This window comes from Cyprinodon tularosa, unplaced genomic scaffold (genome assembly GCF_016077235.1).
Source record: "Cyprinodon tularosa strain WSP-4 unplaced genomic scaffold, ASM1607723v1 ctg879, whole genome shotgun sequence".
Taxonomy (NCBI): domain Eukaryota; kingdom Metazoa; phylum Chordata; class Actinopteri; order Cyprinodontiformes; family Cyprinodontidae; genus Cyprinodon; species Cyprinodon tularosa.
Window position 1 is genome coordinate 5,097 of NW_024039650.1, and position 13,082 is coordinate 18,178.

The following is a 13,082-nucleotide window of genomic DNA, read 5'->3' on the forward strand; positions in this document are numbered from 1 at the left end:
CTCTGTCATCCATGTCTTTATGGACCTTGCTTTGTGCACTGGTGCACAGTCATGTTGGAAGAGGAAGGGGCCAGCTCCAAACTGTTCCCACAAAGTTGGGAGCATGGAATTGTCCAAAATGTCTTGGTATGCTGAAGCATTCAGAGTTCCTTTCACTGGAACTAAGGGGCCAAGCCCAGCTCCTGAAAAACAACCCCACACCATAATCCCCCCTCCACCAAACTTTACACTTGGCACAATGCAGTCAGACAAGTACCGTTCTCCTGGCAACCGCCAAACCCAGACCCGTCCATCAGATTGCCAGATGGAGAAGCGCGATTCGTCACTCCAGAGAACGCGTCTCCACTGCTCTAGAGTCCAGTGGCGGCGTGCTTTACACCACCGCATCCGACGCTTTGCATTGCACTTGGTGATGTATGGCTTGGATGCAGCTGCTCGACCATGGAAACCCATTCCATGAAGCTCTCTGCGCACTGTTCTATAGCTAATCTGAAGGCCACATGAAGTTTGGAGGTCTGTAGTGATTGACTCTGCAGAAAGTTGGCGACCTCTTCGCACTATGCGCGTCAGCATCCGCTGACCCCGCTCCGTCAGTTTACGTGGCCTACCACTTCGTGGCTGAGTTGCTGTCGTTCCCAAACACTTCCATTTTCTTATAATACAGCTGACAGTTGACTGTGGAATATTTAGGAGCGAGGAAATTTCACGACTGGATTTGTTGCACAGGTGGCATCCTATCACAGTTCCACGCTGGAATTCACTGAGCTCCTGAGAGCGACCCATTCTTTCACAAATGTTTGTAAAAACAGTCTGCATGCCTAGGTGCTTGAATTTATACACCTGTGGCCATGGAAGTGATTGGAACACCTGATTCCAATAATTTGGATGGGTGAGCAAATACTTTTGGCAATATAGTGTATACCTTGCTCCCTTTTTTTTTTCTTTTTTTTTTTCTTCTGTGTTTGTATGGTAGGCGTTGCTTTACTAAAATATTTAGATTGTGATAATTTTGTGCAAGTGTCTTCCACATCCACAGAAAAACTTTATAAAATCTAATTCAAGAACAAATGTTATTTAAAGACTATTAAAATTTACGTTTTGAAAAATAAGGTATGGATATTTGACTTGTTTAATTAAAAATATACTATTTTTTTTTGTTTTGTTTTGTTGTTTTTTCTTCCCCAGAGTCTGATGACTTGGATCCCCAGCTGGCTAGGCTGGCCTCTCTGGGTTTTACTGGCTGCCTGTCAGTAGTTCAGTTTAACTCGGTCAGTCCTCTGAAGGCTGCCCTTCTCCACCCGGACACCAGCCCTATCCACATCACTGGACCTTTGGTTCAGTCCAACTGCGGCTCTGCAGCTTCAGCCAATCCCTACGCTGCTGAAAACATTCACCATATATTGGGTATGGGATGGATTTTATTGAACACATTTAACTGAATTTTTTTTTTTTTTGCTGAAATTTGATTTATGTTATTAGGGTCAAAAAAGGTACCAAATTTAGCCAGAGGTTTTTAGACAGACATCCAGAAAAGGGCTTATTGAAAACCCCAATGTTTCCCTGTATTCCTTATAGCCTGACATAAATATATTAAGAATCTTTTTTTTTTTTTTACCTTATCCTCCATTCCTAGATTTCTTTTTTCCTGCTTATGGTTTCTTTCTGCTCCTTGTAACTTGGTCCACATAATAACACCAGAGGAGAAATGGCCATTAATGTCCTTTATTTACTATTAGCAGTTTATGTCTGTCATATAAGAAAGTATTCACAAAGCCTAATTTAGGAAGTGTTGGAATGCCTGCAATCTAGATCACAAAGCTTTATAGATTGCATATATAAAATAATGTAGAAATCTGTTTGATCAGCTTGTAACTGCCTGAAGATAAACAAGCAGGCTTTTACAGGGAATTACCAATATCTGTTTTATTTGAGATCTGATATACAGATTTTACATTTTTTCCCACACCTATTAATACAATCTACACCAATTTTGTTGTAATTCAGTTATTTATAAAAAAAGGTCAAACAGTTAGGGTACTCTATGTGAAGCAGGTTCTGTCATAGAGGTAGTAGCTGTCAATTCAACAGGAAACAAATCACTTACACAGTTAAATGTGTCCCTTAGCCATTGTTTTTCATCCCTGGTCCTCAGAACACTCTGCCCTGCATCTTTTAGATGTTTTCAAGATTTACCACAGATTGTTTCCTTTGGAAGCTGATTAACAGAAAATGCTGAACTGAATTCCTCTGAATCAGTCGCGTTAGACCAGAGAAACATCCGAAACCTGCAGCTAAGTGTCCCCTGAGGTCGTTAGTTGAAAAACACTTCTCTAAGCTGTTAAACTAATAACAACATTCATTAAGTTAAAATGTTATTTTAATCTTCTACAGAAAAAAATAGTAATAAAGAGATGTTAAGTGTTCAGTTTGAATCACTGGGTAACTGGATGAATCAGTAGTTGTTGTTTTTTCTCTTTTCTGCTGAGTAAATGTTTTTTCCACTTCATTTTTCTTTTCCAGTTTGCTGATGACTTGTTCCTTTAATTTTCTGCCTTTCCAAATCCTGTCTCCTGCTGACACTTTCCTCTTCACTTTTCCCTCTCTACTGTAGACCAGTCTGGTTCAGTGGGCTCAGGTCAACCTTTAGTCAATGCCATCAGGACTGACTCAGCTCTTATCGGAGGTACTAAACCATTGCTGTCTTTCGCTGCACTGAAATCATTTTACCTTTGTTTATATACTTTATTAGGTTCTAATCAGCCAAAGCATCTTTTATTTATAAAACTGGACTCTAGCTCAGGCAAAACTGTTGGGAAAAAGTTGAAGTTCAGATGAGGGTGAAGAGATGTGCAAAACAAGAATCAATTTAAAACCCATTTAAACTTTGGTGCTCACCCAGCATTAATTGATTCAAAGCGAAGACTATAAAGGTTCAATTTATGATTGTGCAGATAAAGGTGGGAAATGAGGAAGTCATTTCAAACTGTCCGTTCAATCTTTTTGTACACAAAGGACAGATAACCTAATTAAACGACACAGAAATTTGCCGAAAAAGCGCACTTTGTCCTTATCATAAAAATATGGTCTTTTTTATGCATTATTGAACAGATTTAAAATTCAGCTTCAATCTATTATATCCAATTTAGTTTCTCCTAAAGTGCTCAGCCCTGTACCTTGCTGATTAAATTTTTTTTTTTAATTAGCATTTCAATCAGCAGTGCAGGAAAGGAAATTTGCTGCGCTTCTCTTTTCAGGGGTTGCTTAATGTATAATGTATATAATGTTTTCATATCTGTAAATTAGAATATCACCCAAAACCTAATTCACTTCAGGAACTCAATTAGTGAAAATGTTACAGGTCTATCTCACATACAGCAATATGTTTCAACAAACTGGCTAGACCCTATAAAGAATATCTAGAATCCATTATGGAGAGAGACAGGAAATACAAATGTGGACAAAATTCTTGGTACTCCTTGTTTAAGTAGTGAAAAACCCTGCATGGTCACAGAAATAAATGAAATCAGACAAAAGTAATAAGAAATAGAAACTATGAAAACGAAGAAACGCTTTTCACCCATGCTTCAACTTAATGATTTAATAAAGATAAACTCATAACACAAGCCTGGATTAAGAAAAGGTTGGTACTGTTAGGATAATTATCGTTGATGATGTGTGAATTTATTATAGCTTAATATTAGCTGCCTGTTGCGTGTCAGAACTGATGTTTTCCACAATAGTTTATCTAATTAAGACAGTTTGTCTGTCTGTATTTTTTTAACCCATTTTATATAACATTTAGCAGTCTAATGGCAGTGGAGAAGAAACTGTTCAGGTCCAGCAGATTCCAGAACAGTTTCTTCCCCACTGCCATTAGACTGCTAAATGTTATATAAAATGGGTAAAAAAAAAAAAAACCTGAATGTTGGAACAGTAACTATACAGTCATATGTTTACATCAATTATTCTCACCACTGTGTTTTTTTTTTTTTTTGTCTGTCTTTCTATCATTGCTGCTTACCTTTATCAAGGCTGCACTTTAAAAAATGAAAAGGTCTAGAGAGCTGTACTAAACGAAATTTATTTTTGTATACAAAATGACAAAATAAAATCTAAGTCTTATAATCTTCATTCTGTACGTGGCAAATATCTGGAATGGAATGAGGGTGGTGTCCTTCAGCTGAGAACAAAGTGTAATAGTTTGATAAGGCTGGAGCCATAGATGTCTCCTCATCTGCTAACATGTATGATGTAATGATGTGATGATGTGGCAGATAGGAGATGTATAAAATGCCTTTTTAACTGTTAGTCGTGGCCACTTCCCGAGAAGTGAACCCAGGGGTGAGAAGCTGCCTTCAGTAGCTCTAAGCAACTTCTCTGATCTGAGTAAGATTACAATTTCTATCAGATCAGTGCAGCGGCGTAGGAAGCGGGGGGGACGGGGGGGACATGTCCCCCCCAATATAAAAGCCAGGTGGATATGTCCCCCCCAAAAATTGTACCGCAAAATATTAGATTTTGACAATTTCTTAACTATCGTGCTTTTATTTTGAAGGCGCAGCATAGCGTTACGTCACTGTACTCCCCCTCCCCTCAGTGAACTGTTGAGTGTTTGAGCACTCAGAAAGGAGGGAAACAGCGATACAGAAAGTCAGAAACTTGTTAATGAGGTAAAATGGTCTGTCGGGAATGCTGCTATGAATATTGCCTATTTATAACGTCTTGTTGTCAGTTCACTTTCATATATAGAAACTGAATCTTTTTGGTTTAGTCATCTTAGTCTTGTAGGAAGAGGATTAGGGCCACTGAAAAAAGTTAACTGATTTTTAATTTTTTGTTTAGTTTAACATGGGGGGAAAAGTCAGAATTTTGACTTTTCTCAGAATTCTGACTTTAATCTCAGAATTCTGACTTTTTTCTTCTGACTTTTTTCTCAGATTTCTGACTTTAATCTCAGAATTCTGACTTTTTTCTCAGAAATCTGACAGATGATTAATATTTCTAATCAATTTACAGTTTGGTTTTTTTTGGTGGGGGGGGGGTACTATACAGATATATAAAAACAAGAAGTCTAACTAAAAAATAAACAGAATATATGTTTAGAGTAAAGATTAACTACTTGTGTTTACACAAGCACACAATTTCAAATCTGCTGAGCTTGCTGTGCAAGAAAATGTAAAATATACGTATAAAGAAATATAACGGGAAGTACTGCTAAAACAAACTAAATGTTAAATAATGTAGATATTGGTTTAAAAAATTCTTCAGATTTGGAAATTTGGAAGGAATACATAATTTTGAAATTAATCAACAAATCTGTTAAAAAATAAAAATAAAAAAGTTGCACTTTTTTACTTGAGGAATTTGTTGAATAACTTCATAATTATGAGTTTAACTAGTTGGAGGTAATGCTACACTTCTCTGCTTCCTGTCCTGCTCATAAAAGGTAAACATTATAAACCCACCATTAATTTTCTACACTATTTGGAAAACACAACACAAATGTAATATAACAAAAGTATGTTTAACAACAAACATGTTAGCATCAAGCCATAGCCATGTCTCTTTTAGAGACTAGCTCTCTTGTTTTAATGACCTTCTGCTCCTCCATTAATGGGGGGACCCCACGGGCACGTAAAAGTTGCCTAATTCTGTCATTTTCCACCAATGTGTCACTGGCCACCTCAAACAACTCACATCTTTGTCAGTGAAGCTGAGTGCTCCACATCTCTGCCTTCATGGTGCCCATCTACATTAAGATCCAAAATTCTGAGAAAAAAAGTCTTAATTCTGAAAATAAAAGTCAGAATTCTGACTTTTTTCCCATATTAAACTGAAATAAAATGTAAAAATCACTTAACTTTTTTTTTTTCCAGTGGCCCTAATCCTCTTCCGTAGTCTTGGGATGATCACTCATCCAATATTTAACTGCTAACTTTCTCTAGACGTTTGCCACGCTAGCCAAAATGTTTTTTTTTATATATATCTCATTTCAGTACAATGCCACCACCAACTAAAAGGCTGAAACAGCAGTAGGACTTACTCAGATATTTTTTAAAGAGAAACGTCAGTGTGAGTAACAGTCACCTAACACAACTTGTGTTGAAATTAGCCCGGTCTGGGTGTGCGTTTTACGAGGATTTTTTATTTTTTGCATGGTTTTGATTCGCGGAAATGGACAGATGTTATACCTGTTGCGCTCCTGATCGTTAGTTAACCACAGGGAGAATTAATTCTAATTCTTAGCAGCGACGGCCGCATTGGTCGTGCAGCGGACTGCTGCACAACCACTAATTAACCAACTAATTAACTTCTGCATCTTTATTTCCTCAAATAAACTGCTGGCTCCTCTTTTTACACTATAAACAGATTAACACAACATTGACAACTCTGTAGTTTTCTCTGTTCTGTACTGCAAATTGGAATTAAAGGCGCCATTTCTACCAAAGGTCTGGACAGACTGGCCACCTGTCTAGGGTGGACCCCGCACCAGCACCTCCCGACCCCACTAAGGGACAGGGTGTACAGAAAATGGAAGGATGGATGGATTTCTACCAAAGGTTTAGAATGCGTTTTTGAACCAGATGCTTCAAAGCACCCTGTCCCTAATTCTTCAACACACTGTCAGCTCCCTCTGTCAGTCAACCTATATAAATTCATTTTTGACCATTATTGCAAGTTTGACAAAATAAAACATATCAAACTTTGCACTTGTGTGGCCTACTGAATTGTTTTGATTTTCTAGTGCGTATGCGGACACTAAATATGCCAAGGGCCGAAGCCCTTGCAAGACATCTCCCTTTGCTTAATAAAAGACTCCAGTCATTTTGTTTGGTGATATGCTCACATCTTATGAACAAATGCATTATGTTAATTTTAAATGCATTATTTTTGCAAACACATTTATAAAGGAATAAAGAAAAAGATTAAATAGCCTTTTTTTTAAGTAGCGTACTTAAGATATGTTTCTGTTGAATATTTACGAATTTCAGATTTCCGACATGTGTCCCCCCCAATTGTAAACATATTCCTACGCCCTTGGATCAGTGTCATTTCTCATGGTTATTTATTACATATAAGTTATGAAGTTTGTCCTGAGTGATCTCTTATGAGGAAAAAGAACCAGAGAGAGAAAGCTTCAAGGTGCAGACACAGAGAGCATATCTTTAACAGCACCCCTAGAAAAGACTGAAAATACGAGTGAAAGCGAGAGCTGAACGTAGTATCTGGCATTTTGTAAAATCTTATATGCCAGTTGGAAAACGGAATCGGCGTCGCCAGACCCCATTTACTGGGGCACGTGCCCCAGTATAAATGAGCTGTGCCCCAGTATAAATCTCATGAATATTTGCAACAGTGATACATTTTTTTAATGCATCAATTTAAATAATGGGAGGAGACGTATATTTCTACTCAAATGCGTACATCCAAATTGAGGATGTAATAGCGCCCCCCACGTCAGCGCATGTCACTGCATGAACTGCAGGTACACAAACGCTGCTCTCAGCTGAGTTGGATGGGACACTGTGCGGCCGCGACGCATTTTTAGTTCTGGTAACGTTTCTTTCCTGTCAATTTTATTATTTTCCCAGTGAAACCACATGATTTATTTATAGGCTAATAACTGAAAATTACTGCATTGGATGGATATCAGGAAATTGCTCACACGAAGCAGAGACAGGGAAGCAGTAAAACAAGATGAGAGAGGGAGGTAAGGTCCCGTGATGAATTAGTGATTTAAGCTAACCAGTTACATTAGGAACGTTATAAGCAATATAATAGATATTTACATAATTATAAATTTACGTTTTTTTAATGTTTGCTGTAGAGAATGAGAATGAAGGTGCTGGAGTAGGAAAGGGAGGAGGAGGCGAGACTGACAGGCAAGAGACAGGTGAAGGACAGGAGACAGGACCATGAAGGTGATGAGGGAGCAACAACCAGCGTCCACAAACAAGAAGGGGACATTAGTGACTTAGGGGGAAAGCATGATGGTCCTAAACAAGTGAAGTTGTCCCACTAACCCCAGCACAAATTTGGAGTAAAAAAAACGTTCATTTAATTCAAAATGGTTTGAAAGCTTTTTATGGTTGAAAAAGAAAGCCTTGTCATCAAGGATATGCAGTGTGTTTTCAACTTGCTTGATAACATCATGTTCCCCACACTAACGCAGGTCATCCAGATCTCCCTCACAATCAACAGCTGTAGCTGTGAAAGGTCATTCAGGGTGTTGAGAAGGCTCCACACTTGGCTGAGGTGCACAATGGGACAAGACAGGCTCCATCATCTTGCTATTTTATCAGTTGAAAAGGAAGAACTTTCTAAGCTGAGTCACAGTCTAGTGATTGACCGCTTTGCAAAAATGAAAAATAGGAGGTACACTTTAATGCTCAAAAAATAAAAGAAAAACTTAGTTCAGGATGAGTTAAACTTTCCCCTGAACTAAAACTCTGAAACCTAGGAATTAATGGTTACTTCAGAATGTGTATAAGGAAACTTTTTATTTTTAAAGTTGGTAATGTCTTATTTTTTATAGCTACAATGTTGAAAATTTTCATGTTTGTTAAAACAAATATGCTCTTACACTCATTAATATCTCAACTGGTAATTTTGGTAGGAATTTATCAGGGTGGGGCAGTGTGCTTGTCTGTATTTGTGTATGGAAGGAGGGGCATATGCGGTATGGGGGCCAGTGCCCCAGTAAAGCTTTGTGCCTAGCAACGCCCCTGGAAAACGGCATATGCCATTTTTCAACTGGCTTTATATCACCAAAAGGACATGTTGGATTTAAGTGTTTTCACTAATATGCGTCACAGGTGTCTACAATATTGTAATTGTTTAAAAACATTTTTTAGTGAGATGTAATAATTACCTTTTCTGTAAAAGTGATTCTTGGGTTTTCATTAAATCTAAGCCATTGTCAGATAAACTGACCTAAACACTTATGTAGAAATAGCTGATCTTTTTAGTGCTATTATCATTCCAGATACAACCTTTTCAGATCTCAGGAATCCTCTTCTTTGTCATTTTCCAGGTGTCATAGCTGTCGTCATTTTTGTTATTCTTACCGGATTGGCCATCGCTGCCCGACACCTGTACCAGAGGAAGGACACGTATCGAACCCAGGAGGAGAACAGGGTCAAACAGGAGGACTGTCCAGATTTCCCACTGAACAACCCGAATGACTCCCAGAACCTATCCACGGAAAATCCAAAGGAATACTTTATTTAACAGGAGTTATAATAATGTGATGAGCTGCTGGTGTTTTATGATGCAGACAGGGAGCATCTGAAAGCCCCTCAGGACTTGGTCCGCTGAAGACCCTCCAAGACACTTTGCTACCAAAAGTGGCTCCACAGCAGGGCAAAGTCATAGCAAACAGTTTGGTGTTGTGTTTCTGTTGCTTTACTGTAAAGTTGTGGATATTCTGGTACAAGCAGGCAACAGTGTTTGATTTCAAGGTGATAATATGCACTCTAACTGAATATCTGAAAATGAAATGTTGGTTTTGTGTCTTGGCGGCAGCTTTTGACAACTGTCCAATTGTTGCTTTTTAAATGTTGAAGATGTCAGTCTTCATTTAAAAAGAAAGAAAAATGTGAAACTGTGCCCTCTAGTGGCATTAAGTGAAATGATTTCAAGATCAATGTATGGGGCTTGTGGTGGAAATATCACAAAATATGTATTAATGTTTTGTTTTTTTTGTTGTATCTTAATTTTCCTTCATGTAAATATCTGATAAATACCAATCTGCTTTTACAATGTGACAAATTTGATCCACAATTTAGGTACACATTTTGTACAATATTAATGATTACCACCGATAACCATTGTATCGAAGGAAAATGTAGAACTGTTACCATGGACTGCTTATTTTAGTTGCTTTAGTGACACCATTTCTATTTTTTGGACCAACAAAGACAAAAAGGCTTCTATACTCTTAAGATATAGTTTCCTCAGGACACTGTGGAAACCAAAGCGACTCTAAACCTGACTGAAGGTACTTTTATTGGATTCAAACTAATCTGAGTAAAAACAGTGGAGCACCTATTATGTAAATAAGGTTAGCACTTGTTATCATAGACCTGGTTCAGTTTGTAAAGCCTATGGTTACTTAAACTGCTTAAACTGCTTGGTTAAAAAACATGAAAATGATCAATCAGGAGACTCAATCCAAAGCCGTTTTGTAATATGCATTTTTTTTTTATCCAGTATAGAAAATCCAAATTAAACACCAGAGAAAAGAAAATAATCTGTGATGTTTTTGTTTTTTCCCAAACTGTCCTTTTAAAAAAAGGACAAAATATACTTAATACTTGATCAGTATACTTATAAAAAAAATACTTCACTAAATTCTCTATTTTCTAATGGTCAGTCATGATAAAGTGGGTCATTTCCAGGCTAAGACTTATTAAGATTTAGCTTGAAGCTAATGAAGGAAAAGTCTCATCAGCCGTAAGCTAATGAACCTAAAAACTCTTTGTGAAAATTTAGATTGAAACTGCAGGCCTGGAGCTTCAAAACTAATTTGGCACAGTTGAAGTCTGCTTGTTTTTTTTATGTTTTTTTTTTTTTTTTTTTTATATACTGAAAAAGGGGGACGAAACTTTTAAGACTTAATATTTGACACTTTTTCGGGAAAACAGTATTCCCCAAACTTGCCTGTCTAATGCAGAAAGCCTCCCACCACAAAACGGACAGAGGTTTTTAAAAATTCAATCTCGACAAAGGCTATGATTATATTTACAGTATTTGCATTTTAAACATTAAATTTCCTAACTAAAAACAAGAAACATAGCACAAAACAAACATTTTTCAAAACACAGGTGATCACGAAGCAGCCATGCGCACGGGGTGATAGTATGTTTGGAAAATAAAACTCGACTTTATCAAGATGAAAATAGTAATAACAAAGTCCTCTGATCAGATGTAGATTTATTTATGCAATAAGATACTTAAAAAAAAAAGGATATAGAATAGAACCCTGTGGTTATTCTTCACTCATGTTAAGTAGCCACAGTATGAAGTGATTGCTTGTGGCAAAGCTAATTTGAAAGTCTGGCAGCATTTAGAGAAATTGTCATTTCTGCTTCTGCTCTGACTAGCAGTGTTACTTTGATGTGGATGAGGACGCTAATTTCCCTAATAGCTCCAGAACAGCTCATTTTACACGAATAGGTCATTTGGGCATCTGTTTAACTTTCCTCCATGTTTTGCCCTTTAAAATAAAAATGCTACAAAGTCATATGACTGTTAAAATGTCGAAGGCCACTGTCTATCCCTTCACACATGCACCAAGGCAAACAAGACTGGCAGAATAAAAGATCCATTATAAAATTTAATAACAGAAAACATTAAAAGACAATTTAAAAGAAAAATAGAAAAACAATAAGGGCAAAGGACAGTGGAAGGACTGGCCTTACTAATCGTGCACTTCGGCGTTCAAATCTATTGTAAAAAGAAATGCACTTGAGAAATGTTTAGATTAAGTGTCCAAGCAGACATCACAGAAAGTCCAAATTATTTAAATCACTTCCATTGGGCAGATGCATAAAATTAAACACCCGGGCATGAAGAATGTCACTACAAACCTCCGCAGAAAACATCTGCAGGAGTTCAGGGAACTGCAGCATGGTACGGTCCTAAATAGTCCACCATCAACTCTCAGTAGTGTTATAACACACTGGAAGTGACTGGCAACAGCAAGCAGATCAGCACAAAGTGGTGTGATACATATACGTTCAATAGCTACAGATTGCCAACCTTCAGTGGTCTGTTCATCTGATGAGTGCAGAGGCTTCCAGAAATTGGTCTGCATTGCTGAGCCTCTGCATACAAGCCATACATCACCAGGTTCAGTGCAAACCTTGGATGCGCAGTAATCTCAAGTCTCCCAGAAGTTCCGGGAGTCTCCCTGAAAATAGATAGTTATTCACGGATGCCCGCGAGTCTGATAAATTATCCTGGATTTTAGACTCTGCCAGGTGGTGTTTTTTAATGCGGGCAATAATTCATGCATCATGTGCAGATTAGAACTACTTCGAGGTTTGGGGAGGGTAAGCATCTCCCTGAAATGAGTTTTTGGAAGTTGGGATGTCTGGATGCGGTGGTAGAAAGCCAGCTGCATTGGATTCTGGAGCAGGGGGTGCACATCCTCCTGAGTGAAGGAACACACTTCTCCATTCGAAAATCTGATGGACGATTCCGAGTTCGGCAGCTACCAGAATGAGGCTAGCTTGTACTGTGCTAAGTGTAATCTTTGTTGTGTTTAGGGGGGGTATGCTTTGCGATTGTTTCTCAGGAGCCATGCTTGGCCCCTAAGTTCCAGTATAAGTGATTCTGGATCATTACAGTTTTGAGATGCCTCCGTCCTCTTCCATCATGACTATTCACAAAATAAGGACTATAAAGGAGAGGAAGAGAGGGTTTGGTGTCAGAGGCTTCAGAGAATAGCCCAATAAAACACCTTGGGGATAAATAGGAGTGGAGACTGGTCAAAAATGGAAGAAAGGTCAAAAACCGCCCCCCAAAAAGCTACTAAATCTTGCATACAGCCTCCCTACAAGAGTTCAGGCAGTTATAGCTTCAAAGGGTGCAGCAAGGTCATATTGAGCCCAATGCATAAACAGCAGGATGTCTCTTAAGTTCATGTGAGTCGAGGTAGGCGAATATTTTTGAAATTGTAGTTTTTGTTGGAGCTCTAAAAGATAAGAAGGTGCCAGACCTTTGAGACTGTAAAATATCAAGAGCAAAATTTGATAAAGAATTCTTAAGAACATGACAGCCAGAGAAGAGAATGCAATATTTATTGGCCATAATAAAAAAAAAACAAGCGCAAAAGATGAATACATAGGTCATGACTAAAACGGAGCTTCAACTAAACCAGTATTTACAGTTAAATGTTCTCTCCCTTCATTTGCTTCTCTCACAGAGAGAAATGTTTTATGCTACTTTCGTAGCTGTAATATTTTTCACATCAGCATAACTATTAAAAAAGCTCAGTACTGATTTATTAAGGTTTCATTTTCTCAAGATCTTGTTTTTTTCAGGTTCCAATGTATGAATTTTGGAATTAAAGAGGT

General features: G+C 37.8%; 1 long non-coding RNA gene across 1 annotated transcript; it reads left to right on the plus strand.

Moving 5' to 3' along the window:
• The first annotated feature begins 1,190 nt into the window (after positions 1-1,190).
• LOC119775566 lies at positions 1,191-9,268 on the plus strand. The gene is made up of 3 exons (XR_005279669.1): positions 1,191-1,404; positions 2,612-2,683; positions 9,035-9,268. It is a non-coding gene; the product is annotated as an uncharacterized LOC119775566 (long non-coding RNA).
• The last annotated feature ends 3,814 nt before the right edge of the window (positions 9,269-13,082 follow it).